Source organism: Aotus nancymaae, unplaced genomic scaffold (genome assembly GCF_030222135.1).
Source record: "Aotus nancymaae isolate 86718 unplaced genomic scaffold, 86718_ANA_hifiasm-v0.15.2.pri h1tg000015l_1, whole genome shotgun sequence".
Taxonomy (NCBI): Eukaryota; Metazoa; Chordata; class Mammalia; order Primates; family Aotidae; genus Aotus; species Aotus nancymaae.
The window spans coordinates 4,348,821-4,374,453 of NW_026988427.1; the positions used below are offsets into that span (position 1 = coordinate 4,348,821).

General features: G+C 44.5%; 1 protein-coding gene across 2 annotated transcripts in view; it reads left to right on the top strand.

Moving 5' to 3' along the window:
* The first annotated feature begins 14,851 nt into the window (after positions 1-14,851).
* Positions 14,852-25,633, top strand: part of CREBRF (CREB3 regulatory factor) — an 81,301-nt gene continuing 70,519 nt past the window's right edge. The window contains exon 1 of one of the 2 annotated variants that reach the window (XM_012461154.2): positions 14,852-14,979. The gene's annotated coding sequence lies outside the window, so the exon portion shown is untranslated. The remainder of the gene's footprint in view (positions 14,980-25,633) is intronic. The other variant, XM_012461156.3, reaches the window with a different exon arrangement.

Consider the following 25,633-nt stretch of genomic DNA (forward strand, 5'->3'; position numbering starts at 1 on the left):
AAGCTAAGTGTAACTTTGTCCAAGCTGCAGACACTTTTCAGCAACAGGTTGAAAAGGTAGTTCAGCCAGTTTCAACCAGGTTGCACAAATATCATCAGCTCCTGTTTTTGTCCTGATATTAGCTGCTTGAGCAAAAAGACTCAGCAACCGGACTTCCTACAACCTAGAGTTTAGCAGAGAAGAAAATTAAATAGTAATGATGAACGGTTATTTATGCTACACCATTGCTTCTCAAATGGTAATGTACAGATTGCCTGGGCATTATATTTTAACAGATTCTGATTAAATCAAGAGGGAGTAATGATTCTGTATTTCCAACAAGCTCCCAGGTGCTGGTGCTTCTGGTGGGTGGACCCCATAGGAGCAAGGTGCTGTATCTTAGGGAAGTACAGATTGCTAGGTAAGAGTGAGCACTAGAAACATTAAACTCGTGGTGGGAAGAAGGGTTCTTGAAGGAAATGACCTTTAAGAGTAAACCCGGCCGGGCGCGGTGGCTCAAGCCTGTAATCCCAGCACTTTGGGAGGCCGAGGCGGGTGGATCACGAGGTCAAGAGATCGAGACCATCCTGGTCAACATGGTGAAACCCCGTCTCTACTAATACAAAAAATTAGCTGGGCACGGTGGCGCGTGCCTGTAATCCCAGCTACTCAGGAGGCTGAGGCAGGAGAATTGCCTGAACCCAGGAGGCGGAGATTGCGGTGAGCCGAGATCGCGCCATTGCGCTCCAGCCTGGGTAACGAGCGAAACTCCGTCTCAAAAAAAAAAAAAAAAAAAAAAAAAGAGTAAACCCCAAGGATGAGTAAGAGCTTAGCAGAGAGGGTGGGGTGCAGTGGCTCACACTTGTAATCCCAGCACTTTGAAAGACCAAGGTGGGAGGATCACCTGAGGTCGGGAGTTTGAGACCAGTTTGGCCAACATGGTGAAATTCCATCTCTTCTAAAAATACAAAAATTAGCCAGGCGTGGTGGTGTGCGCCTATAGTCCCAGCTACTTGGAAGGCTGAGGCAAGAGAATCGCTTGAATCTGAGAGGTTGCAATGAGCCAAGATCACGCCATTGCACTCTAGCCTGGGCGACAGAGTGAGACTCTGTCTCAAAAAAGGCTTAGCAGAGAGGAGCGGCTGAGGTATTTCCAGTAGACCTGTGAAGTTGTTGCAGGAGTCCAGGAGAGATCGGTGTCCCAGAGTGTGGTAATGGAAATGAATTCAGAGAAGAAGCTACATTGGGGTCATAATTATTAGTTCATATACATAAACTTCAGTGAGTGATTGGTTATGGCGGGGGGGGTAGTAAGGAACAGGAAAGAATTGAGGATTATACCAGGATCCAACTGGGTGATGGAGCCCTTTACTAGTGTGGAGGCGCAGGGGATACAATAAGCTTGTTATAGCCTGATGGGTTCTTCTTGCCAGCTACCCAGAAAAGCCAATGCACTGAGAATGGCCTGAGTGTTGCAGCAGAGAAAGAATTTAATAATCACAATGCCAGCCAAGCAGAAGGACTGGAAATCATTCTCAAATCTGCCTCCCCAAGAATTCAGAGGCTAGGGATTTTAAAGGAAAGTTGGGTGGGCAGGCGGCTAAGGAATGGGGAATACTGATTGAGTTGGGGATGAAATCATAAAGGGTTGAAGCTGTCTTCTTGCACTAAGTCAGTTCCTGGGTGGGGGTCACAAGACCAGTTGGGTCAGTTTCTTGGTTATCAGTTCCCATCTGAGTGGCACCAGCTGGTCCATCAAAATGCACGGTCTGAAAGGTAACCTCAAAACCAGTCTTAGGTTTTACAATAGTGATGTTATCTATAGGAGCAACTAGGGAGGTTACAAATCTTGTGACCTCTAGCTACATGACTCCTGAACCATACTTCTGACCTTGTGGCTAATTTGTTAGTTTTATGAAGGCAGTTTGGTCCCTGTGTGATGAGGGGGGTTAGTATTGGGAAGGGATTCTTATCATCTTTGTTTTAAAGTTAAACATAAACTAAATTTCTCCCATAGTTTTCTTGCCCTACACCCAGGAGTGAGCAAAGACAGCTTGTGAGGTTAGAAGCAAGATAGAGTCAGCAATGCTAGATTTCTGTCACTATCATAATCTTTGCAAAGGTGGTTTCAAGCTTGAGGACACTGTGGAGTCTAGTTGTGGACAGAGTTGCAGGAAGCTGAGGTGTACATTGGGGGACACCCAGTGGGCAATTGTTATTTGGGCCTTGAGGTTAAGAAGGATCAGACTGGAGGTTAGAATGTGGGCACCAACACAGAGACCATGGAAAATATGGGTGTGGATAAGGGCCAGGAAGAACGTGGTGGAGTGAGAGGAGAGGCTGTCAAAGCTGCAGACCTGAGGAGCACCCACTCGTCAGGGGTGGGCCGGGGAAGAGGAGGACTCTGTAACGGGCAGCCATTGTAAATGGTCCTGGTTTGGATAGCTGTCAGCACCACTCTCACCCCCAGCTTATTAAGTATTTCACATACATTATCCTAGTAAGTAAGTGGGACACATACTGTTCCTCTTTTATAGCTGGAGAAATAGATCAACAGTACAGCAAACCTACTCTTATTCCAACAGCTCGGCTGCCTTTCATCTGGTATGTTTACAGGGCCTCCAACCAGCCCTCACTCACCCCACAGCTAAGCTGCCCAATTCTGAGATTCTAGAAGCCACTTACAGCTGCAGTTTTTTTTTTTCCTGATTTTTCTTCATTGTTATCAGTCTTATGGCTAATAATAATGCCTAACACATAGCAGTTCCACATACAGATGTTATTTTTTTTGTTATTATTATTATTATTGAGACAGAGTCTCGCTCTGTCACCAGGCTGGAGTGCAGTGGTGCGATCCCGGATCACCTCAACTTCCGTTTTCCAGTTTTAAGCAATTCTCCTGCCTCAGCCTCCCGAGTAGTTGGGACTACAGGCACGCACCACCACTCCCGGCTAATTTTTTGTACTTTTAGTAGAGACGGGGTTTCATCATGTTGGCCAGGATGGTCTCGATCTCCTGACCTCGTGATCCGCCCACGTCGGCCTCCCAAAGTGCTGGGATTACAGGCGTGAGCCTCCGCGCCCGGCCTATTATTATTTTTTAAGACAGCATTTTGCTCTGTCACCCAAGCTGGAGTGCAGTGGCGCAATCTCGGCTCACCGCAACCTCTACCTCCCTGGTTCAAGCAATTCTCCTCCCTCAGCTTCCAGAGTAACTCGGACTACCGGCACGTGCTACCACATTCGGCTCATTTTTTGTATTTTAGTCGAGACGAGGTTTCACCATGTTAGCCAGGATGGTCTTCATCTCCTAACCTCGTAATCCGCCTGCCTCAGCCTCCCAAAGTGCTGGGATTACAGGCATGAGCCACCGCACCCAGCTCACAGATGTTATTCTTAATGTTTCACATATGTTAACTTGTTTAATCCTTACAACAACCCTATTAAATACATTTATTATCTTCATTTTATAGATGAAGAAATTGAGGTCTAATGTTGCAAGCTGTTGTCAAAAGACAAAGGTATAACAAACAGTTTTAAAGATTTCAATTGGCTTTATCTGCATTCTAGAATCAGGCAACACTTCATTCCAGAAAACTGAGTAAGTCCCGAAGAGCTGAGCTTTATACACAGAGAAGGGCTGAAGAAAGCAGAAGCAAGGAACAGAGAGTATTAGTCACTTTTAGACAGAACAATAGAAATGTAACTGTTTAGTAACATCGGGTTGCTTCAGGCTATCTTTTTTGTTTAAGGATTAAAGCAGAGGAACTTCCCTATGATACTGATTGGAGAGTGAAACTGGCCTCTTTGGGAAAGTGGTTGTTGTCTGTCTCTTCTATTTCTTGCAAGATCAGAAAACAGTTTAGGTTTGGTGATCTGGAACTTTAACATGGCTGACTCCATTTTGATTTTTAGCTGGTCTGTTGGGGCCTAGTGCAGGAGCTTATTCCGAAACAATGGGCTCCTATAATGTTCTATTTAACACTGTTAAGTAGAGGACATACGGGGTTTAAATCCAGGAGAGTCCGACTTTAGGGTTCAGGTCTGTCACTGAGGCTCCACGGCATGTTTCTGATGTAAAATCCCTCACCTTACCCACTGTCTTGTAGTCTTAGCTTCTTGACCACACCTTCAACCTTTCAGTGCCTATCGTTCCCAGGCCTGAAAGGTCACATGGTTCTCATAATACCTTCCATTAAGCCAATAGATCCTGAAAATGAGGCCAGAGGCCACGTGGAGAATCCTAAACCTACTGCCTGGGCATGGGCAGGGTCCTGTGGTTCTGAATGGCTCAGAATGAATGAATTTCCTCCCATCCCTGGGATCCCAGCTCCCCTCTACCCCCAGCTCCCCACCCAGACAGGCTTGGAATTGCTAATCCCCTGCCTTAGGGGCAGACTATCAGGCCCGAAGGTAGTTCTTTCATTTTTTTTTTTTTTTGTGACACTTCAATGCCCTCATGCAATAAAAGGGACTGGCTTGATTTCCCTGAGTTGCCCAAGGGGGCTGGCACCTGCGTTTCTCGGGTAAGGTGCAGCACTTCCTGCTCTCTGCCAGCGTTTCTGAAATGTGGAGTCAGAATGGGATTTTCAAGTGTTACATTGCATGTGCATAGACAGTGCAGGTCCCCGAGAAAGCATCATCCCATCTTACCTCCCTCTGCCTGGAAACTTTCACCCCTCTCAGCTCGACCCCAGGGGCGGGTCCTGGAGGCAGTGTCTCTCCTCCTTCCCTCCAGAGGTGTGCACCCTCTGCTTCCCACAGCGACCTTTGCTTAACCCCATTATCACAACTGTACAGGACTCTCATGTCTTTTCCAGGGGCCGCAGAAGCTTTACTGGGCAGGATCACCTGTTTGTTTAAGTCTGATCCCTACCATCTTGCACAAAAAGGTGCTAAGTAAATGTTCATTCACTGAAAGTTGGCTTGTAAAAAAATGTCTTGTGAGAGATCAGCCTTTTTTTTTTTTTTTTTTTTTTGTAATTTTAGTCTCTAAGTATTGAGTTTGCTTAAAGGAAGGTAAAACTGTCTGACCTGGAGCTGTAAGTTCTTAGTAGGTGAATTTCATGTGACAGTCACACAATGCCCTTCGCTTAGAAGAGCCCTGCACGTGGTTTGATGCTCTGCTCTTGTATTGAAATTCTTAGAATTTTTTTTTATTTTTGAGACAGAGTTTCACTCTTGTTGCCCAGACTGGAGTACAATGGTGTGATCTTGGCTCACTGCAACCTCTGCCTGCCAGGTTCAAGTGATTCTCCTGACTCAGCCCCCCAAGTAGCTAGGATTACAGGCATGTGCAACCACGCCCTGCTAATTTTGTATTTTTAGTAGAGACGGGGTTTCTCTATGTTGGTCAGGCTGGTCTCAAACTCCCGACCTCAGGTGATCTGCCCACCTCTGCCTCCCAAAGTGTTGGAATTACAGGTGTGAGCCACTGCGCCTGGCCTTGAAATTCTTAGTAATTTTTGAACATGGTCCCTGCATTTTCATTTTGCACTTAGCCCTACAAATTATCCAGCTGGCACTGCATGCTAGAGGGAGACCCTCCAGTCAATCAGCAGGTCCTAATTGGGATCTACAACTATCTGTAATCCCTCTGAAAGCACCTGCACAATTAGGGGTGTGTATATTTGTGTGTGTTTTTCTGGAGAGCAAGTCTATGGCTTTCATCAGACCCGAAGCAAAGTTCTGAGCAGTGGCTAGCCATCTTTTACCTAGTGCTTATTGTGTGCCAGGCCCCAAGGACATTAGGTAATTGTGATAAGGACAGGAGGCAGGGAAATACCAGGTAGAAGAGAGTGGTTCTCTGGCAAAGGCCCCACCCACAAGCCCAGCCCGTGGCCGTAACTGAGAACTTTACACCCCTGTTTTCCCACCTGAATGTCGCTTTTTCCAAAACTACCCTGGCCTGCCAGACCCTCCCATCCTGTACCCAAAAGAACCCCAAACTCCACTGGCAGAGAAACAGAGCAGCGTGGCAGAGGACAGAAGAGAAGAAGCATCTGAATGTCAAAGAGGCAGCTGGTCGCCTGGTTAGTCCCCAGCCAAACTCCAGGGGAAGATCATCTTCCCACTCTATCCCCTTTTCCTGCTCCCCATCCCACTGACAGCCACCTTCATCACTCATTACAACCTCCACATTCACCATCCTTCAAGTCTGTGTGACCTGATTCTTCCTGGATGCTAGATAAGAACCCAGATGCCAAGAGGGCAGGGTGTAAAAGGCCGTCACCCCAACTCTCCTCTGAGCTGGTTAACATTTAGCTGTCCACAGGCAGCAGGTGCTAATAAGAGCATTAATTGTAACAAACCCCTAGAGGCTACAGTGGGGCCAGAGTCCAAAAGTGCTGGCCCTGGCCTCAGCACCTGCTCACCTGTGTGCTCCCCCTCCTGCAAGGGGTTTGAGTAAACAAGCCACACCCCTGTTGGAAGTCCCCCACAGTGGGGCAGGGAACTCTCCTGTCTCAACTGTGATAGGTTCATTATCTAATGCACAGCAAGTCAATACATCATGACAGCAGGTTGCAGCAGAGAAACAGGTTTAATCACAGGGTCATGAAACAAGGAGATGAGAGGGAACCTTAAATCCATTTCACTGAGGAGTTTGGTGCTAGGGTTTCTAAGGGTTTTGGAGTGGGCCAAAGTGTGGAGATGGTTGACGGGTTGAAGAGTGCAGAGTGGGGGGTGGGGGGAGCAAAAAAAAAAAAAAAAAAGAAGAGTGCAGCGTGAAGTCGTGGGATAGGGAGCTGAAGAAGCTGGATTCTCATGCTGATCCTGTTCCTCTGTTCCCACAGAACTGGGTGCTGGAGGTGGGGTCTGGAAAACATCTTTTTTTTTTTTTTTATTTTTGAGACAGAGTTTCGCTCTTGTTACCCAGGCTGGAGTGCAATGGCGTGATCTCGGCTCACCACAACCTCCGCCTCCTGGGTTCAGGCAATTCTCCTGCCTCAGCCTCCTGAGTAGCTGGGATTACAGGCACGCGCCACCATGCCCAGCTAATTTTTTGTATTTTTAGTAGAGACGGGGTTTCACCATGTTGACCAGGATGGTCTCGATCTCTTGACCTCGTGATCCACCCGCCTCGGCCTCCCAAAGTGCTGGGATTACAGGCGTGAGCCACTGCGCCCAGCCTGGAAAACATCTTAAGTGAGCCTTAAGCAAAAGGCTTGTGATTCTAATGTCAGAGATCCTGTCTATAGGAACAATGGGGATGGAAATCAATTCTTTTTTTTTCCTTAGATGGAGTCTCGCTCTATTGCCCAGGCTGGAGTGCAGTGGTGCGATCTCAGCTCACTGCAACTTCCACCTCCTGAGTTCAAATGATTTTCCTACCTCAGCCTCTCGAGTAGCTGGGATTACAGGCACATGCCACCACACTTGGCTAATTTTTTGTATTTTAGTAGAGACAGGGTTTCACCATATTGGCCAGGATGGTCTCGATCTCCTGACCTCGTGATCCACCCACCTTGGCCTTCCAAAGTGCTGGGATTACAGGTGTGAGCCACTGCACCCGGCCAGGAAATCAATTCTTAAGTGGTCTCATGACCCTGATGTCAGAAGTCCTGCCTGTAGGAACAACAGGGATGCAAATGATCAGTGTCTAGTACTCCATGCCTTTTTTTTTTTTTTTTTTTGAGATGAAGTCTCACTCTGTTGCCCAGACTGGAGTGCAGTGGTGCAATGCAACCTCTACCTCGCAGGTTCAAGCAATTCTCCTGCCTCAGCCTCCCAAGTAGCAGTGACTACAGGCATGCACCACCACGCCTGGCTAATTTTTGTATTTTTAGCAGAGACAAGGTTTCACCAAGTTGGCCAGGCTGGTTTTGAACTCTTGACTTCAGGTGATTCACCTGCCTCTGCCTCCCAAAATGCTGGGATTACAGGTATGAGCTACTGTGCCTGCCCGTGCTCCATGACTTTTAGCAACAAGGAAGTGGGGGGCCAGAGGGCAGCCTGATGAATGCTTAATTGTATTTCTGGGCCGGGCGTGGTGGCTCATGCCTGTAATCCCAGCACTTTGGGAGGCCGAGGTGGGCGGATCACCTGAGGTCAGGAGTTCGAGACCAGCCTGGCCAACATGGAGAAACCCTATCTCTATTTAAAAAAAAAAATTATATTTCTGTCCAGAACCTGGCATGCAATTCTTGTCAACCCTGTGGGGACAGTTTCAGTTACATTTGTTGCTGTATGCTTCACCAGATTTTAATTGGATTGGGGCAGGGCAGAGAGTAGTATTGCACATTTCCTGCCTTCTTAATACTTCCAACTCCTCTGTCCTCACCCAGAGAGGAGAGGAAAAAACCATCTACTGGGTCCTCCCTTCTCCCATGGTGCTCACAGGAGCCTGAGCCTGTCATTACTCTCTTCGTTAGGAGGAGGGGAGAACCACCCCCTACTTTGTCCTAATCCCTACTTCAAGTCCCACCATTACTCCCAATTTTCCCAAAGGCGGTTTCTTCTTTGGCCACACTGGGGAGAGGCGACCGGGTAAGTAAACAAGAGGCTCCTTCTCTTTTTTTGAGACTATTGCCCACGCTGGAATGCAGCCGTGTGACCATAGCTCACTGCAGCCTCAACCTCTCAGGCTCAAGCGATCTTCCCACCTCGGCCTCCCAAGTAGCTGGGACTACTGGCATATGCCATCACATCCCACTAATTTTTAACTTTTTTGTAAAGACAAGGTCTCGTTATGTTGCATAGGCTGGTCTTGAACTTCTGGCTTCAAGGGATCCTCCCACTTCAGCCTTTCAAAGTGTCGAGATTACAGGTGTGTGTCACCATACTCAGCCTAAGACTGGCTGTCATGCTGATGGGTTGTCTGGCATCAGGAAAGAGGTGTAGCCAGCTCACTCGTGACCTGTGGCCAGAATCCCTCTGGCTTTATCTATAGGTAGATACTGAGTTACGCGGACTGAGTAATGAGAAGGAGACTTGGTCCTTCCTCCTGGTACTGCCTCTCTTAACATAGGACAGAAGCTACAGCTGGCATTCAGGTCTGTTGATGTGCTTTATGTCCCACTGTGGCAGTTCCAGAATGTCGTACCCATTTATTTTACACTTTTCATCTTGGAGTCTGGGCCTTGTGAAAACAAGATGAGAACTCAAAAAAAAAGCTGTTGGGTATAGTCCCAAGTTTTGCTGTCACATGAGGGCACTCTATGACTTTGTGGATTTGTGGGTTAAAAAAAATACTTTGGAAAAACAAAAAAAAAAACAATAAAACAAAAAAAATTTAAAAAAGAAAAAAAAAATACTTTGGATAATAGGATCCCCTAACTTCACCATCAATTCTCTGATTTTTAGCAGCCTCTCTAAACAGTTTACTTTCTTCACTTGGGAATCCAACTTCACTGTGTTAATGGGATTGGGTTATTTGGTCGACGCCTTCATTTGTATTTCAACAAACTGTTCTCATGGCTTCTTATCGATCTGTTCCTCCACTTTCTGTTTTTATCATCGCACTTCTGACCTCATCAACAGAATGTCTTATTGCACCTGTCATTTGGGAGTATTTTCTACAACAAATGCTAGATTGTTCTCACTCCTTAGCTTCCTGGTTTGCTATCAGTTAGAGTTGCTGATACTACCAGGGTATGTTCAGCTCGGCACTGACAAAATAAAACAAAACAAAAAAGCTATAGGAGCTATTAGTTGTCCTAGGAGTTTCTAGTCTTAGTGAAATAGTCAAAACAATTTTGAGACGAATGCTGCCTTGGAAGATAACAGAATCCTGAAGCCCCCGAGTCTCTGGCTGCCTTCCCTTTGCCGGGCTACTTTCCCTTCTCTGCTGTTTCCCTACTAAGAAGCTTCCAGGCACATTACTCCATGGAAAGTGGAGAAGGGGGGCATCTATTTTTAAATGTTATTTATTTATTTTAGACAGAGTCTTGCTTTGTTTCCCAGACTGGAGTACAGTGGTGCAGTCTCGGCTCACTGCAATCTCCACCTCCCGGGTTCAAGCGATTCTCCTGCCTCAGCCTCCCAAGTAACTGGGATTACAGGCACCTGCCACCACACCCGGCTAAATGTATTTTTGGTAAAGACAGGGTTTCACCATGTTGGCCAGGCTGGTCTCGAACTCCTGACATCGTGATCTGCTCGATCCTGCCTCTCAAAGTGCTGGGATTACAGGCATGAGTCACTGGGCCCAACCTAAATTTTATTTTAAAGAGACAGGGTTTCACCATGTTGCTCAGGCTGGTCTTGAACTCCTGGGTCAAGTAATCCTCCTGCCTCAGCCTCCCAAAATGCTGTGATTATAGGTGTAAGCCACCATGCCTAGCTGGGAGGTATCTAGTATGCATCGGGCCCTGCATTTAATCCTCAGAATCAACCTGTGAGGCACGTTATCACAGAATTAAGGAACAAACAGGTTAGCTACTTATCCAAGTAAGTTTTTCTAGCAAAAAAGCGGCATTGAAATGCATATACATCCTGCTCTTCACAAACTTCTAAGGCCTCCCTTCTGATAAACTCTACTGTTGAACTGTGGGCTTTCCAGGTCAGTCTTCTCTACTAGGTTCTGAGTTCTTCCAGGAGAAGGATTGTGTCTTCAGTGCACACAGTAGGCACTCCACAGAGGTTACAGTTATTTCTCTCCCTTTCCTAACCCCTGCCCATCACTAAACATAGGCTGGAAGATGGTTATCTAATGAAGTGCTTTGCATTCTTTCTTCATCACTCAAGGATGTGTGTTTATGCCCACTTTTTACTGAAGAAGTAATATCAACACACAAGATATGAATAATACAAAGCAGTAAGTACATTAAGTGCTTAGTTCGGTGGTAGAGAAGAGGAGATTAATGAGGGAAGAAATAGACATGGTAGAAATAGATTCTATGAAAGGGGTGAGATCTTGAGCCATGGAGGATGAACAGAATTTAGATATTAATCTGTCCTTTCAGACCACAAACAGGATCCTATGCCATGGCAGGACTGGTGCTGGGGATGTGAAATGGGGTGGGGTGAGGAATCAAGATAACCAAATGAGAGACTAGAGAAGGATATTTGGGACCAATTCTAGTGCTTTCTGTGGAAGTAAGAAACCGAGGCTCAGAGCTGTCACATGAAGAACACTGAGTCCTCTTGAGAGATCACACAGTGGAAAGAACTGACCTTTCTTTTCCCCCCAAATAATTATTTTATTTTATTTCATTTTTTAAAGATTAGTCAAGTGCAGTAGTGAGGGAAGGGAGCAGAACAAGGAGTTCCATCTGTAACTGACTGTGAACAATTGAGATAACTCACTATCTTTGGACCAGCCCCCTCCCCGCCAATGTTTTTTTCTTTGAGACAGAGTTTCGATCTTTTTGCCCAGGGTGGAGTTCAATGGTGCGATCTCGGCTCACTGTAACCTCTGCCTCCCAGGTTCAAGTGATTCTCCTGCCTCAGGCTTCCGAGTAGCTGGAATTACAGGCACCTGTCACCACGGCCAGCTAATTTTTGTATTTTTAGTAGAGATGGGGTTTTACCATGTTGGTCAGGCTGGTCTCAAACTCTTGACCTCAAGTGATCCGCCCACCTCAGCCTCCCAAAGTGCTGGGATTGTAGGCGTGAGCCACTATGTCCAGTCCTAAATAATATTTTTTTTGGTAAGATGAATGAAGGATGGAGCCCCATTGCCAACCATCAATTAGTATCTGTTTTCAGTTCACACTCTGCAAAACTCCAGTCTTCTCAGAAAGAAAATCAGTTTCTAGTGTCAGAAGGACACAGCTTTTCCTGGAGCTCTTCCAGCTTTGAGTTAATCTCATGTCTAAAGCTGTGAAGCCTTATTTAACAAATCACACAAGCCTAGAGGGGTCTGGAAATAAAACATTTGGACTTGAAATGATAATACTCTCTTAAAAGATGTCTATGTGAGCAACAGGCATAGCTCAAATCTACTATAATGAAGATTTACACATAGTGCAAATTTATGACCTACAGGTCATGTGGAAAGTTAGGACCTACGCCAACCATTTTAATTCTTTCAGGATGTGGGCTCAGGGTTGACGTTAAAAGGCTCATAGAGAACACCCAGTTTTAGTCCTCATCTCTTGTGGTGAAGAAACTGGAACTCGGAGGTCACCCTGGATCTTACAGTTAGCGGTAGAGCTCAAATTGGGGTCTTGGCTCCAAAAACAGTGTTCCAAACACATGAAGGTTTGAAGTAGGTAAAATGCCTGCACATACAAAGGATGTATGTGGAAGAAGACACAGAATGGGGGTAACTGTGGTTGTTTCTGAGAAGGAAAAATGAGTAGCCAAGAAACAGGAACAGGACAGAGATTTAATTTTCACTGAATACTTTTTTGTACCTTTTGAATTTTGTACTATGCATGTATGTTATCTAATCAAAATTTTTTAAAAATTTTAAGAATTAAATGGAGTTCTAAGTATCCATTGCTTTGTTTCCCCGCATCATATTTGTATAAAGCATGTTTTTCTGACTCATGCTATCTCGGTATGTAAATTATTCCACAGGAGCCAGGTTAAACACTTTGGAAGTGGCGATGCCAGTTGGTTACTACTTTGTGGCTAGAACAAGAAGCCAATGCTATTAGAGAGTTCCAACTTCCTGCCAACTTTGAATGTGACAGAATCTGGCAGGATAAAACCCAGAGAAACACAAATCAATTCAGAGCCAGTGATTTCATTCACTCCGGAGCAGGATATAGTCATTAACAAACCTTGATGGAAAGATCTCCTTTTGCCAAAACCTCATCCTTTCCAAGACAACGGAAGAGGGAAAGGTGGGAATCCAATGTAATTCACTAGTAAACACCTTCAGAGGGCAGAGCCTCATGCTAGGAGATAAACCTGGCTGCCCCCTACCCCAGAGAACTGCCCAGTAGAGATGAACATGCCTGTGTCCAGACAGCAGTGTAACAATGGAAGGGCTGGCCATCTGCTGGAGCTTTTTCAAATATCATATTACAAGAGAGGATGGTCTGTGATGTATTCCGGGGAGATTTAATGCATGAATCTCATGGGAACAAGTCGGGGAACTTGGCTCAAACTTCCCAAGCCAGTTTTTCTCTGTTTCAATTTTAAATTCTAGTTGATGTGGAAAATTAGAATGTGATATGTGTTAGATTTAAAAGAATTGTAATACTGGTACTCACTGTGCAGTAGGGGAAATACTCATTCCTTCATTGGGCATTGAGGCCCTACTATGTGGTTGGTATTGTGGAGGCTACAGAGGGGAGATTTACGCCTTTACTTTCTTCTTAGGTATCTACATATAGCTATCTATTAATTTTGTGTACAAAAGTATTATTTTAGTGGCTGTTAACCTGCTAAAGTCTCTGTACTTGCTAAAGTTATCTGTATTTGCCATTTAGTCCGCAGTACATCTTCCAAATGATGCAATTTAATAATTAAACTATTCATTAAGTGAATAGTTAATTCTTTTTTTTTTTTTTTTTTATAAAGATGAGGTTTCTCCATATTTGTCAGGCTGATCTTGAACTCCCGACCTCAGGTGATCCGCCCACCTTGGCCTCCAAAGTGCTTGGATTACAGGCGTGAGCCACCACGCCCAGCCACGAATAGTTAATTCTTAAATAATTTAATAATTATTCATTAAGTGCTTAGTATATGCCAGGCACTATGATAAGTGCTTTATATGAATTATTTCACTTAGTTCTCATATCATTCCCAAAAGGTACTTACAGAGGAGGTAATTGAGCTTTACAGAGATTAAGTAATTTGTGCTGCTTTACACATGGTGAACAAGGATTCAAATCCAGGCTATTCATTCAACCAGTATATAATGACTGCCTATGTACCAGGCATGAAAGGTAGAGGATAAACACTGCCAGTCCCTGCTTTCCTGATGATTATGATCGGTGGCTTTTTGATTCCAAAGTCCATGGTTTTGGCAATGACACTATACTACTTCTCTAAATCTGTGCAAAAGGGAGTACATTTTCAAAGGCGATTCCTCCTAATAGAAAACTGGCACCCTAGGCAGGTGTCTTTATTCCCCAATCTTCCTTTCCCTGTACTTAAAAAATCAAATTTCTGTTGTGTGTTCAGATCAATTCCATGCCTTTAAGGTGTATAAAAAGCATCTGGAAGAATAGGCTGTGACAAAAGACAAGGGCTCCAGCCCTAGCTAGCTCATTTACTAGCTGCCTGACCTCGGGCAAGTAACTCCTCTCAGCCTTAATTTTCCTGTCTGAAAAATGGATATATTACTACTGTATGTGCTTGCGGGGAAAACTGAGATGATAAGCCCACCATATAGTTCTCATTAAAGGGACGCTGTGTCACGGAGTCTTGTTTGTCTAGGCGCTTCTGTAACAGTGACATTGCTTATACAGTCGTATTTGTGCACTTTAAAAGTGTATGCAGTCTGATTGATACCTGTGTCTCGGAATACGTGCTAAATATTCAGTTGGTGAATGAATGAACGAACGACAAAAGGCAACGTTTGTGTCTAATTAAGACGTTCAGATGGGGAGGTCGTCCATTACCCAGGACATCGAGACAATCCCCCCGCTAATCAAGTTAGCCACTTCAAGTTTCAGCGAACTTAAACTACAAAATGGGCAAATGAACACCTCAGGCCTCACAGCGCATTTTGAGATTTGATAAAACGCTGGATTTGAAGCCTTTGTAAAAGGAACATCCTCTCCCAACCTGGGCCTGCTGCGGGGTATCGGAGACAGCCCACGCCCACACTGCAGAGGCCGGCGCCGAACCCCCGCTCCGCCCTCTCTTCCTGGTTTTTCCTGGTAACCCGCCCCTCCGGCGACACGTGACAGGGGTGCCCGGCCGGACCCAGCTCCTGATTGGCCGGGCTGCGGAACGCCTCGCGATTGGCCCGAAGCCGGCGGGCCCCCGCCTCCCTCCTCCTCCTCGCCGCGTCCCACGTGAGGGGGGCGAGTCACGCGATTTCCGGGAACCCGTCAGGAAGGACATAAACAAAACAAACCTGAGGCAGCATGGAGAGGGGCCGTGGCCCCTGCAGCGGAACCGGACCGAGTCCCTGAGCCGCCCCCACACCCACAGGTGAGCGCCGTCGCCCTCTGCCTGGAGTACCCAGAGGCCTGGGCTTAGGGGACGAGCGGAGCGGGGGGCGGAGGGCCGCTTGCCTAGGAGGCAGCAGCGCCGGGGCTCCGGGCCGGGCCGGCGTGGGGCGGGGGCCGGCACCACGGCCGAGTGCGAGGGCGCGGGCCTGCAGGTCTCGGGGGCTCCACTCCCCTCCCCCACTCCCGGCCCGGGACGGTTACATAAAAGCGCGGGGCGGCGGTGGTAGATGGGACTCGCGGGCAGGCAGCAGGCTAGGCCGAGGGTGGGCAGCGCCGGGCGTCCGTCTTGCCGGGCCGCCCGGCCCTTCCCCGCTGCCTCGGAGCCCCGGGCCGCTGCTGCCGGCAGTCGGCCTGTCAGAGAAGAGAGCGGGTGGGAGGGGCCCGGGAAGGGAGGGGAGGCGAGGCTGGCGGGGGAGGAGGGGAGAGAGGGGCGTGTGAGGAAGGGCCGGGGCCACGGAGATTGGAGCCAGGCTGGCAGGAGACTAGGAGGCGCGGGCTGGAGCTAGGAGGGGGTCCGAGCAGGGGTGTCTCGGGGGTAGCCGCTCCCCCTTCTGTCCCCGCCTCGGAGGCGACGGGCGAGAGGGGCCTCCCTCCCGGGATTTGTTTATATGTCTTCTCAAAGCAGCTCAAAGCGGCTCAGGGGCGGAGACCTCAGAACTGAGTGGCAGGCTCTGCTGTCCAATGAAGCGGGCGGACGGAGACCACTGCACCAATGGGCTCGGGGGAGGCGGTGCCGCGGGCCCCCAATAAGTTAGGCTGTGCCGGAGGTGGGCCGGGCGGGGCGGCCATGTTAGATGGGAGGGGACCAGTGGTGGTGGGTCACTGAGAAGGGAGGAGACAGGGCAAAGGGCGAGGGAGCCGGGCCGGGGGTGTTTCGGGTGTCCGAAGGCGAGTCCGATCGGACCAGGAAGTAGCTCAGGGGAGCCTGACCCCGACTCGCCTTTCTCCTCACACGAGCTGAGGAGGCAGGGAAGTACCGAGGGTAGTCAAGCCTCCCCTGGGGGTGGTTCCTGGGACTAGATGGAGCTCAGTCTCTGGATTCTCCCTCTTTCTCGGCCCTACGCTTCCTGACAAACCTGGCCGCCAAACCCTGTAATCGCCCTCCTTTAACCCAAGAAAGCAAATCTTTCTGCTGTTTCTGAGCTGGCTTGAGCCTTAAGACTACCTTAAGGAGGTACTTGGATAACTAGCGGTCTGAATTTCTGTACCAGGCCTGAGATAAGAGACAGGCAGTGAAGGGGAAGTTTTGCTTTTCTGAATTTTGTAAAAGAGAACGGGACTAGAAAAGCCGAGAAAGTTGAGGGCTGGGCGGGGTTTCTTTTTTTTTTTTATTTCAGTCAGGATGCCTTTTAAAGATTAGGCCTGGTGCTTGTCCTAGTCTTACTAGTAATTTGCCCGTCTTGTTCACATGAGTTGGTAGCCCACATTAATCAGCTTCTTAAGAAAACTGAGCCCAGAGAAAGTTATTTAGCTTCGAAGGTTCTTTAGGACTTTCTCCAGCGAATACCTTGCAGGTGAAAAATAGGATCAAGGCTTGGCATTTCTTTTTTTAAAAAAGCAGAAAACGAGACTTCTGTATAAATCTGGTGATCTGTCGTAAACTGGTTGTCACTTGATTGAGCTTTTAAATATCTTTAATCTTTTAATCCAAAATAGCTGGGATATACACCAGAGGCAGGGAAAAATGGTATGAATGATTCGAAAATCACTTATTCTGTTCTAATTGTATCATGATTTTTTCCTTTTGACCTTGTTAAATACTTAATTTAGATTTGTGTTAACATTGGATTACAACCTGTGGCCACATTGGTATTGTCAAGGGTACCAAGCTATTGATGCATCTTTGGTTAAGCCCTTAGGTGTAGGAACATGCCTTAGATAGATCATGCAGGAGCTAATGAAGAGTTAGCTGTATTAAGAATTTGAATTATCTTCTATTTTATTAGCTGGAGAAAAAGAGTAATTGGCAAATGATTCATCAATTATTCATTTTTCTTTTTTTTTTTTGAGATGGAGTCTCCCTCTGTCACCCAGGCTGGAATGCAGTGGTAAGATCTCGGCTCACTGCAGCTTCCACCTCCCAGGTTCAAGCGATTCTCTGCCTCAGCCTCTCAAGTAGCTGAGATTACAGGCGTGTGCCACCACACCTGGCTAATTTTTGTATTTTAGTAGAGATGGGGTTTCACTGTGTTGGCCAGGCTGGTCTCTAACTTCTGGCCTCTGGCGATTCACCTCCTTTGGCCTTCCAAAGTGCTGGGATTACAGGAGTGAGCTACTTCACCCGTCCCGATTGATCAATTTTTGTAGTACTTTGGCATGACTGACTCAGTTCTGTTAATAATGATACATAAAAACATAATCCCTGATTATTTGATGAACTTGAGTTCTTAAGTATAATTTTTGCAGTAAAAAATAGTTTATCAGTTTTTATTTTTCTTTATTTTTTTTGAGACAGAATTTTGCTCTTGTTACCCAGCCTGGAGTGCAGTGTCACGATCGCAGCTCACTGCAATCTCTGCATCCTGGGTTCAAGCAATTCTCCTGGTTAACCCTCCCAAGTAGCTGGGATTACAGGCGTCTACCACCATGCCCGGCTAATTTTTGTATTTTTAGTACAGATGGGGTTTCACCATATTGGCCAGGCTGGTCTTGAACTCCTGACCTCAGATTATCTGCCTGCCTTGGTCTCCCAAAATGCTGGGATTACAGGCATGAGCCACCACACCCAGCCTATCAGTTCTTATTTTATCGGGTGGCACTGCGTTGCTTTTGAAACCGTAGCTCTTCACAATACCGTAATTAGTTTAACAGAGAAGTATAGTGAAAATTAAAAACTTCATTGATACCTAGAATATTCCAGGCACGTTTCAGTGTTGTCTCGGTTGATAAAGTCGATCAATTAGCATTGCTTATATAATGTTCTCTTATTCTAAGAATGGCAAATAGATTAAATATAACTTATTTGGGTATAATTCTTTCATATGACTGGTAGATCAGCTTTGAGATTTTTAGATTCATAAACATATAGGTGGCTAAATACCTCCAGAAGAGAGTCTGGATGCTCCATTTACCGTCTCATTCTGTCATGTCAGGTGAAAGCAAGCTTTTTAATAAAGACACTGTTCTACTTACTTTACTGGGTGGATGGGTGGGTTCTCAAACACCAGTGTAAGAAGTAAAGGAATAACTAACATGGTTCCTGGTGGTGCTTACTGAATGCAAGTGACAATTAAGTACAGTGAGTTTGTGTGTTGGTTCTATTAATGTAGCTCAGTTTTCTTTTCTTTCTTTCTTTTCTTTTTTTTTTTTTGAGACAGAGTTTTACTCTTGTTGTCCAGGCTGTAGTGCAATGGCGTGATCTTGGCTCACTGAAACCTCTGCCTCCTTGGTTCAGGAAATTCTCCTGCCTCAGCCGCTTCCCTAGTCACTGGGATTAAAAGATGTGTGCCACTGCGCCTGGCTAATGTTGTATTTTTAGTAGAGATGGGGTTTCTCCATGTTGGTCAGGCTGGTCTTGAACTCCTGACCTCAGGTGATCTGCCTGCCTCGGTCTCCCAAAGTGCTGGGATTACAGGGCATAACCCACTGCGTCTGGCCTTGTAGTTCAGTTTTTAAAAGAGAACTAAATTCACTTGCTTTTAAAGCTTAATTTTTGGTCAAGATTGTCATTTATATATTTATTAAAAATATATAATATATGTATATATTTGAGACGGAGTCTCTGTTGCCCAGGCTGGAGTGCAGTGGCGTGATCCTGTCCCACTGCAACCTACAAGTAGCTGAGATTACAGGCATGTGCCACTATGCCCAGCTAATTTTTGTATTTTCAACAGAGACAGGGCTTCACCAATTTGGCCAGGCTGGTTTTGAATTCCTGATCTTAAATGATCTGCCCGGATTGGCCTCCCAAAGTGCTAGGATTGCAGGTGTGAGCCACTGTGCCCCGCCAATTATGTGATTTTGAAATGAATTAGCAGTGGCTTGTTTCCATGTAGGTTTGAACTTGGACTTTTTTCGAGGAGCAATTCACTGACACTTTTACCATATTCAGTAGCTAATTTCGGGATAGATAAACTCTTAGACTAGACATAAATTTGTCAGATAATTAGTTCTGATTATTTTAAAACAGGGGTCGGCAGACTTTTATTTCTGTACAGGATCAAATAGTTAATATTGAGGCTTTTTCAGCCATATAGTCTTTGCCACAACTACTCAACTTTGCAATCTGTAGCATGAAAACAGCTGTAGAAAATAAATATGTTTCTACATATTTTTGGGCTGTATTTCAATAAAACTTTATTTACAAGAACAGGCTGTGCCTCTATTTGTGCTTCCACGGCTATAGTTTGTCAACCCCTGTTGTAAGACATCAGTCACTGAGTTTTAAGTACTTAGATGTTAAGGTATTTCAGAATGCACAAGTAGACACTTTAGGTAAATTTGAGCATTTGCAGATTGTACCTGTCTCCTGCCTTGAAGAATTTTAAGTATAAGAGCATATGGCAACACTGTATTTTGTATTTTTACTTTCATTTACATATAAATGTTTTCTTGAAAAGCTGTTTAAAGCAAATATTGGTACAAGTCCTGTTGATTTTAGAGAAGCATTCTGATTGAAAAATTTGGCCATAAGATATGATGCCTAAGAATCTTAATACATTCAAGATATGGTCCTCTTGAGGTTTCAAAGCACATTTAGCTTATAATCCTTAACAAAACTGTGTAGCTGTTTCAAGAGATGATAGTCACGTGAATAGTCAACACATGTCGTTCTTATATTCAAATATACAGTTAATTTAGAAGCTGTTAATACACTGAGTGCTCATTGCCTGAGATGCTTGAAGAATTACTTAAAGAGAGTAGGATGCTTTTTCCAGACTCGTAAAGATACAGATTACCTTCTCTCTTTTTCCGGGGAAAATGTCAAGTGCCTAGTGAAGCAGAGATGCCATAATCTAAAAATATACACTGGCAAATACTTAACTTTTTGATAGCTTTTGCTTTGTTTTTAATGTAGTATTTCACCATTTTTGTTGACTTGGACTAGATTTCAAGTGGAAGCATAAAAGTTTAGAAAAGAGAATGTATTGACCTTTATGAACTGAAAAGCATCATGTAGCCTGCAATCTGTTTCTAGTTCTAGCTAGTCTAGGGTCTGGCTAGATGACTACAGGTAATCTCAGTTTATTAATTTATAGTGGTAGGGATCAATGATGTTTTCCGTCTCACAAGGGGATACTGGGAAATTTTTAGTTACTGTATTCTTAAACTGTTGTACTTTGAATATGCTAAAATTTTGGGTTGTTCGAAGCCACCTCTCAAATCTGCATTCGATTTTCTTCTGGCTTGTCATCTTATTAAACTGTGAGCTCCTTGAGGTCAGAGTCTTGTGTTTTATTTCTGTATATTCACTACCTCACACTGCCTGATACATTGTAGTGCTCTTGAACTGTTTAAATGAGTGCATGCTTTGCTAAGAACTGCTTATCTGTAAGGTAATAAAGTCTACTATTAGAGATGTTGGGCTTGTCTTAGTTAGAAAGGAGGAATTAAATCGCTGTCTGTTCAAACAAAAAGCCTTCATTCTAAAGTTGATCCGTTCTTTTAAAAAAGTTTGTAGAGAAGCTATTTTGATGATGTTAAAAAATCTCTAATTCCTTTGTTAATTTGTTTTCAGATGAACTCCATTAGTTACACTTGTTGAATACTCCTTCTAGGTGTTAAAAAAAAAAAGTTGTGTTTTGGTCTTTGGATTTGTCCTTAATATTTGGCAAATATGGATGGAATCTCTTTATTTTATATAGATTTGGGATAATTATTCATCTGCATAGCCAGGTATTTTTTTCAGGTCGGGGGCACTGTAAAATCATTCTTGTTAGAAAGTCCGACGATTCACCTCTGTGGGGTAGGCTAGAGTTTGGAGCAAGTTTGATGCAGGGTGCGGCAATGGTATCAGCAGCCAAGACTTATATGCATTTTCTTCCAAAATCTATATTGGAACTCTCCTTCCTAAACTGCTTTCTAAACTACTGCTCTCCCTACTAATTCTTGCCAACTTAAATCATCCTACACTCTGTCTTTTCAACGCCAAAACCACTTTTATACCTTTTGTTATCAAGTCATGTTTTAAATTATATTTGGGTATTACAGACTTTGACAATTTCCTATGAAAGCCTCACAGGTTTGCTGATTTCTTTTTCTTTCTTTCTTTCTTTTTTTTTTTTTTTGAGATAGAGTCTCACTCTGTTGCCCAGGCTGGAGTACAGTGGCATGATCTCGACTCACTGCAATTTCTGCCTCCTGGGTTCAAGAGATTCTCCTGTCTCAGCTCCCCACCACACTCAGCTAATTTTTTTGTGTTTTTAGTAGAGACGTGGTTTTGCCATGTTGGCCAGGCTGGTCTTGAACTCCTGACCTCAGGTGATCCACCCGCCTTGGTCTCCCAAAGTGCTGGGATTACAGGTGTGAGCCATACCGCGCCTGGCCTGCTGATTTCTTTTTCTTAATTTTTAATTTCTTAATTAAATTTTTTTTCTTTTTTTTTGAGACGGAGTCTCGCTCTGTCACCCAGGCTAGAGTGCAGTGGCACAATCTCTGCTTACTGCAACTTCCGCATCCTGGGTTCGAGCAATTCTCCTGACTCCCAAGTAGCTGGGACTACAGGTGCCTGTCACCAAGCCTGGCTGATTTTTGTATTTTTAGTAGAGATGGGGTTTCATCTCAAGTGATCCACCCACCTCGGCCTCCCAAAGTGCTGGGATTACAGTTGTGAGCAAATGCACCGGCCTAAAATTTTTTTTCTTAAAGACCAGTGTGATAGTAAAGCTTGCTGTTTTTTTGTCCTCCAGTTTTCTTTAGATTCTTGTTGTGTACTTGTTTTCTTCAGTATAATGTTTTGTTTGAGGGTTTGAGGTGTTCCTTTTATTTTATAAAAGCAGTTCCTTCTTTTGGCTGCTACACACCATTCCTGATGGAATTACTGCCTTCTCTGTTATAGGTTAGTCATTTACTGAGAAATTTAAAGCATTACAAAAATAAAACTTTTAAAAAGGTCCTTAATGATATGGGGAGGAACTAGGAGTAGGGTAGATATACTTTTGAAAAGATTCACTGTAGAATTCCTTAATACAGCAGGGCTTCTAGCATCCTACTTGTGTGGTATAAACGAGGTAGACTCGTGCAGTTGTTGTTGTTGTTTGAGACAGGGTCTTGCTCTGTCACCCAGGCTGAAGTGCAGTGGCACATTCACGGCTCACTGTAGCCTTTACTTTCTAGGCTCAAACGATCCTCCTGCCTCAGCCTCCTGAGCAACTGGCACTATGGGTGTGTACCACCACATGTGGCTAATTTTAAAAATTATTTGTAGGGACAGAGTTTTACTGTGTTGCCCAGGCTGGTCTTGAACTCCTGAACTCAAGCGGTCCTTCTGCCTCAGCCTCCTGAAGTGTTGGGGTTACAGGTGTGGGCTACTGTGCCCAGCTGTACAGCATTTTTTTTTTTTGAGATGGAGTCTGGCTCTGTCACCCAGGCTGGAGTTCAGTGGCGTGATCTTGGCTTACTGCAGCCTCCGCCTCCCGGCTTCTTGCAATTCTCCTGCCTCAGCCTCCCGAGTAACTGGGACTACTGGTACATGCCACCACTCCTGGCTAATTTTTTGTATTTTAGTAGAGATAGGGTTTCACTGTGTTGGCCAGTTTGGTCTCCAACTCCAGAGCTCAGGCAATCCGCCCACCTTGGCCTCCCAAAGTGCTGGGATTACAGGCGTGAGCCATCATACCCAGCCTGTACAGTTTTTTAAACTACTTTTTAGTAAGGTTTTCATCTTTACCGTTGAATCCTCTACTAGAGTTGTCCATAGACTAGGAGAAGAGATAGACATCACAACCTACTGTTAACGATAGTTTTTCAGAACAAAATGTTCTGAAAATATGGAAGAAGGACTGCTAACTCTGCCTGGGGAAAGTTGAATATTCATAGAAAAAGTGATGTTTCAACTTAGTTTTGAAAATTAGTGAAGGAAGCATTCTAGTACAGTTGAAGTATAAAAGATGTGTAGTGTGGAGTTGGGTATGAGATGGTTTGAGTGAAGGCAGAGGTGGGAGGGAGAATGGAAGAGGAGGAAACTGATTTATAAGATTCAGGAGGAAATAGGTTTTTTTTGCTTTCACTTTGTCCTCGAATTCTCTTCAGTCTGTTCTACGCCGTCATGTCTCCATTCTTTTTTCTCTGTAGCTCCCTGTACCTCTGACTTTGGTTGATTGGTCTTTTCCTCTAGTGTTTCATTTTTCTTTTAGTTCCGCCTTCTCTCTTCTAATGTGTTGGTACTAAGGTACCTTTCATGCTGACTCTATGTGTCTTTTGCCTTTATTTCACCTCCCTCCCTCTCTTTATTCCACCTCCCTCCCTCTCTTTATTCCCTTTGGGTTATATTTCATTCTTTCTTTTTTTTTTTGAGACAAGATCGTGCAGTGGCACAGTCATGGCTCATTGTAGCCTTGACCTTGAACTCAAGTGATCCTCCCACCTCAGCCTCATGAGTAGCTAAGACTACAGGTGTGTGCTACCATGCCTGGCTAATTTTTTTTTTTTTTGGTAGAGACAGAGTTTCCCCACATTGCCCAGGCTGGTCTTAAACTCCTGGACTCAAGCCATCCACCTGCCTTGGCTTCCCAGAATGCGTGGATTACAGGCATGAGCAACTGCACCTGGCCTCTTTGGGCTTCTCTTTGCCCCTACCGTTCCTTTTCATTTGCTGTATTACTATTTTTTGTTTTTTTGAGATGGGGTTTTGCTGTGTTACTCAGGCTGGCCTCAAACTCCTGGCATCAAACAATCCCATCTCAGCCTCCTCAGTAACTCAGGCTGCAGGTGTGTGCCATCTCTCATTATGTTTTATTTAAAAACAAAACAAAATAAATTCTTCCACATTATCTGCTTATTTTGCATATAAATAATGATATAAGTTGATTCCCTCTCGGAAATCTTGTAAGATCAACTAGTTTTTGATACCTGTCCAAATACTAATTATCCATTTTTGTGAGTTTCTTTTTATGAAGCATTTTCCTTTGTATTCAAAGATGTTACTTCTTTGAAGGCCACAGTGTAGAATGTGACTACCTGTGTGCCCTGTTTTCTATTTCTTATGTACCTAGAAATTGTTCTATAATAAAGTCCAATTCACCTTTTTCCTAAAGTTTTCCCAAGCTTTCCCAGGTAGTAGTATTCCCGGTAGTTGTCTATTATTTTCTAAACACCTCTTTTTAAAATTCAGCTTTATTGAGTTATAATTTACATAAAAGAAAATTCAGCCAGTTTTGAGTTTTGACAAATACATGCTGTCATCTAATCACTGTTACATCTCCCACATTTTTATCACCACAGAAAGTTCCTCATGCCGCTTTCATTCAGTTCTCTCCTTGCCCTTGTCTCCAGTCACTGGTTCGCTTTGTATCGCTATTGTTTTGTCTTCTCTGGAATTTCATATAAATCTAGTGGTAGAATCTGTTGTCTTTTGAGTCTGACTTCTTTTCGTTAACAGTAATTTTGAGATACTCATATTGTGTCTTGTATTCGTTGAGTCTTTTTTTTAGACAGGGTCTCATTCTGTTGCCCAGTCTGAGTGCAGTGGCACCATAATAGCTCATTGTATCCTTGACCTCCTGGGCTACAGTGATCCTCCCTCCTCAGCCTCACGAGTATCTGGGACTACAGGTGCCCACCACCATGCCTGATTAATTTTTGATTTTTTGTGGAGATGGGATTTTGTCATGTTTCCCAGGCTGGTCTCAAACTCCTGGTTTCAAACAATCCTCCTGCCAGAGTGCTGGGATTACAGGGGTGAGCCACCTTGCTCAGCCTGAACAGCCGTACTGGGCCTTTGTCATTGCATGCACATACCACAATTTGTTTATCTGTTTAACAGTTGATAGACATTTGCATTGCTTCCAGATTTTAGGCTATTATAAATAAAAATGCTATAAACATTCATGTACAAGTCTTTTAGATACCTTTTTCAACATTAATTGCATTTCATTTGGAAGTTGAGTTGCATAGCCCTCAAAAGTGAACACCCTGGAGTAAGCAACATTCACAAATAGGCATTTTGCTGGTTCTGTGGTTTTGAGCATCTTTCAGCTTAGATTCTTCATCTGTAAAATGGGACTAGGTGGAGATTCGAGCAAGCTAGAGAGCACAGGCCAATTTAAAGAGGATAACTCTTCTTTCAGTTCAAGTGATTATCTTTCTGGGAATATGTACCCAATGTCAGATCTAATTTTTTTCCCCTCAAAGAGTGGTATTTGAGATCAGACATCAAATTTTACATGAAATTTCACATGAAATTTAAATACTGGCAGTTAAAATTTAAAAAACGCTAATGCGTGGGCTGAACACAACTGATTTGTGGGCAGTGATTTCTTGCTGCAGTCTAGTTTGAAACCTCTGCTTTAAATCTTAAGCTAATTTTGTCTTCTGTTTTAAAATGTATATCCTCCCAGTGGAGTGTACTTGTTACGTCCTTTTTACCTTAGTTTTATAGCTTAGCATAATAACTTGCTGGTTCTCAAAATTCCCAAGTTAAAAACTAATGAATTACTGTAAATTTTGTTCTTTCCTCTGATTGGAAGGATATTAAG